We start from the raw sequence: 4,409 nt of genomic DNA, 5'->3' as shown, positions 1-4,409 counted from the left end.
GCATGGACGGCTTCAAAAGGGAATTAGATAAGCATATGGAGCAGAGGTCCATCAGTGGCTATTAGCCACAAGGTATAGATAGGGACTCTGGGGCAAGTGATGCTCTGTCATCTTGGTGCTTGGGGGGGTCAACAGTGGGAGGGCTTCTAATGTCCTGGCCCCACTGGTGGACCTCCTGATGGCACTAGTATTTCTGGCCACCGTGTGATACAGAGTGTTGGACTTGATGGGCCTTTGGCCTGATCCAACATTGGCATCTCTTATGTTCTTATGGCCTACCCCCACTGTACCTTGTGGCCCTGATCAGAATTAGGCCTCGTGTGTGTCTTGTACATACACTTAATAAAATCTGGGAGTTCCTTTCACAGAACTCCCAGTGCCTTGTGGGGTTTGGCCCCCAGAAGCTCTTTGTCTTAGGTTAGGCAGCTGGCAAACAAAGGCCAGGCCCTTTTTGGTGGTGGCACCCAACCCACAGAACTCTCTGTTGTGGCCTCGCATTTATCTTTCTTGTAGAGTGTTAAATTGGTCTTACAGAAGCAGGGTTTAAAGAACCTGGTCTTATAGAAGCAGGCTTATTTCTGTTTTTAGTTTGCATTGTACATATCTTACTGCTAAGTTTGGCTTTCAAGAGATTTTATATTGCCATGCTTTCTTCTTATTATGGGTTGGATCCATTAAATTCCCTTTCGCTGTGTGAGGAGACTTCCTCAGGCAGAGAGAACTTTTCTGTCAGCGAAAAGGAGTCACTGGATCCAACCCATTCGTTGCCTCAAATACAGTAGGAGAAAAATATCAGATACAGACATTGTAAATGGAGACAGACAAATACACAGGAGAAGGATTAAACAACTCTTTGCTTCTGTGGAGCTTCCCTCCTTGATCACCTCAAAGCGATTCTGATTCCCCTCAGACAGACTGGATAAGGTTAATTAGCCCAAACCAAAATTTTTGGCATGCTCCCAGGAATGCTTTTATAATAATTTATGGATAGAAACTGTATTCAACTAAAAGTGTGATCCTATGCAAAATCATTCCAGTTTAAGCCCATTTAAACCAATGTGTTTAGACTGGAGTAACTTTGCATAGGACTACAGTGTAAACCTTCTATTCCAACCTTTACAAAGGTGTTTTTTTTAAGTGAGGGGTATAGACATTTATATAGATAAAGCTCAATATAATCTATCTGCAACACAGAAGAAGTGAATACAGTTAAATGTTCTCAAAAACACTCAATGGGGTGGGAAAAAAAGATACAAAGTCACACCCAGAGCAGCACAAAACAATTCTCAAAAATTCAGCGAAATATCACTTGCTTAAATATAAACTGTTTCAGCAAGAGCCCTTGAAAACGCAGAGAAGGAAACGCCCAATGTGCTACAATTGCTATGCAACTCAGGATGCACCTGAAGGGGAGGTGGGTGGATGCCCCGGGTTCAAATACAGGACAGCTGCAGTGCAATCCTAGGCAAAGTTACCCCAGTGTAGGCCTACTGACTCCAGTGGACTTAGATTGGAGCAGCTTTGCACAGGAATGCACTACTGAGGCTTAACTCTGAGGGAAAGCCAGTCTTCCCTCCTCGAAAAGCATCCAGGATAGTAATTTCTGGTGTAGAACAGGGGTTTCCAATAGGGATGGGCACAAACTGCATTTTTGTGGTTCAAGTCGTGGCTGAACCACAAACCGATACACTGGTTCACAAACCAAATTGGTTCATTTTGGTTCATGAGCCATTTTACCCCCTGCTTTCTGGTCCCTGCCAAAGTGGCAGTGAGCAGAAAGCAGGGGGTAAAATAGCTCCAAGCCATTTCTGCTCTTCATGAACTGCCATAAACTGCCACAAACTGCATCAACATTCGTGGAAGTTCATGGCAGCTCTTCAGTTCGTGAACATCGTTTCTCCAACCAAGAACCGGCCAAAATTCCTGACAAGCTTTACTTGGTGAGCCAGTTTGTGCCCATCCCTAGTCCTCAACACTGGGCCTGTGGGCACTGCAGTGCCCACAGACACCTTTTCTGGTGCCCACCAAGTGTTTCTAGAATGTGGATGAAGCCAGGTAGGGCTTTTGACCAACATGGCTTCTGATTGGCTGTGCAGATTTTTAAAAATGTTGCTTTGGCCGTGGCAGCTACACAAGATCTTCACTGTGTGAGTTAAGATAAGTCACAGCAGCCATTATGTGTCTGGCTCTGCCTGTTGCAACAGCCATTTTGTGGCTGTGCCGGCCATCCTGTGTCAGAATTCCAGATGTGCCTGCAGATTCAAAAGAGTTGGGGACCCCTAGCCTAGAACGACGATGGAGCGAAACATCAGAAAGCATGTTTCCACACTCCAAACACATCTTCCTATAAACTCCCTAAAGAACAAAGATTTCTCAACTGGCAAAGAATGACGCAGGCCCAGAGACGCTCAGAAGAAAGAGCCATATAACTATTTTGAAACAAACAGACCGGAAGAGGGGATCCTCCCATGGAGTAGGAAAAGGGAAGGTGGGGAAGCGGCAGGGTTAATTTTGTAAACCAGCTGTTGTGAAAGCTGTGACTTTGGCCAGCCTGGATTGCAGCAATGTTTATTAATGGAGCTGAAGAGCTGATTAGGAACACTCCCTGCTACTGCCATTCACCCGTACAAGCATCTACTAGTCCCAAAGATCAGGCTTGCAAATAACTGCTCCCGTTTGGTGTAGTGGTTCAGAGCAGTGGACTGTAATCTAGAGATCCGGGTTTGATTCCCCACTTCTCCACATGCAGCCAGCTGGGTGACCTTGGGCCAGTCCCAGTTCTCTCAGAGCTGTTCTCTCAACAGGAGTTCTCTCAGAGCTCTCTCAGCCCCACCTACCTCACAGGGTGTCTGTTGTGGGGAGAGGAAGGGAAGAAGATTGTAAACCGCTCTGAGACTCCAAGTGAAGAGCCTGCCTCGCTAAGTTAAAAAAGTAGATCAATGGAGCATGTGGGAACATCATTTTAACTGTCACCTGTGGAGTATGGTTCAATCTGAAATTACTGCTCATGCACTTTATTTGAAAACTGTACCAGCGCTTTAGGAAAGTGGATTTATGGATTTTAGGATAACTGACCTGTTTTGGTATGATAAATTTTATGATGGATTTTAAATGTGCATTTGTGTAAGCCGCCCTTAGCCTGCCTTGGTAGGGAGGGCAGGATAGAAATTGAATAAAACAAACAAACAAACCTCGTCTCAGGGCATAAATAGGCCACAAGTGATTAACAAAGCGATTCTTAACCAGGGCCCTGAACTCCTTAATGTTTCACTGGAGCCCTATTTGCTGTGTACTACTTTTTAACAAGGGCCTAGGGGGAGGAATCTAGGATTTTATCCTGCAGGTCGGATGAACAGTATAACACAACTTGCCTCAACTGGCTGTCAGAAAACCATTCGTGGAGAGAGGACTGCTCAAAATCTCAAACACTCCCCAAAGTTCTGAAGGCCTGCCAAGCCCAGTTTGGAGACTCCCCCCTCTCGGAGTTGGCGGCTGGCCCTCAGGCACTTGGGGGTCATAAAATGGATACTTGAGATCTGTGCATCATATGAATATATCGTACTAATACTACATACTATATAGAAAAAAAGGGTGCAGAGAAACAAGAAAATGAATGTCCTGCCATTAGGGAGCTAGTCTACTGTTAAGCACAGACACACATACCCTCCACACAGGCAGGGTGACTTCACCACATCATGCACAGCTGCATCATATGAATATATCGTACTAATACTACATACTATATAGAAAAAAAGGGTGCAGAGAAACAAGAAAATGAATGTTCTGCCATTAGGGGGCTAGTCCACTGTTAAGCACAGACACACGTACCCTCCACACACGCAGGGTGACTTCACCACATCATGCACAGATGCTCCACTATTACACACATCTCCATCTCCCCCTTACACCACAATTGGACACTCAAAGACATGGCTCTGCTTCCCATAATGCACATTCATTACTAGCACAAACACACACGATTGCATGCACTCCCGTGCATCCTTAAACATATTTGCACAAACGTAGGCACCAAAACCGTCACGGCCGCTTACAGTTGCGAAATGACCGAGTGCAAAGCACGAGTGGAGGCGCCCTCTCGTGCACCCTTAAACATGCTTGCACGAACGTGTGCACCAAAACCGGAGGCGCAGTTACTGAGAAGTTAAGTCCCACAGTGTTCAACGGGTTTTACTTCTGAGTAAGCGCATGCAGGACCGTGCCCTCCCTCATACACTCCTGCAGGCACGGTTTTCCAGCGACACGCACCCAGACGGAGCCGAACTCGCGTCCACAAAGCATTCCATTGTGCCCCGATTAAGACATCAGGGGTGCAGCGCGGGCCAATTAAATCCTGGGAAAGTCCTCCAGCACGGCCGCAAGAGGCTGGTGTATATCCGCCCCCCCCCCCG

At 46.3% G+C, this 4,409-nt stretch overlaps 1 protein-coding gene across 1 annotated transcript in view; it reads right to left on the bottom strand.

The window, feature by feature from the left end:
• The window catches only part of MYADM (myeloid-associated differentiation marker), a 15,421-nt gene that overhangs the window by 10,402 nt on the left and 610 nt on the right, over positions 1 to 4,409 (bottom strand). The gene's annotated exons all lie outside the window — the stretch shown is intronic.

Source organism: Gekko japonicus, unplaced genomic scaffold (genome assembly GCF_001447785.1).
Source record: "Gekko japonicus isolate JY-2015 unplaced genomic scaffold, Gekko_japonicus_V1.1 scaffold243, whole genome shotgun sequence".
NCBI lineage: Eukaryota > Metazoa > Chordata > Lepidosauria > Squamata > Gekkonidae > Gekko > Gekko japonicus.
This window is presented reverse-complemented; position numbering and strand designations above follow the sequence as displayed.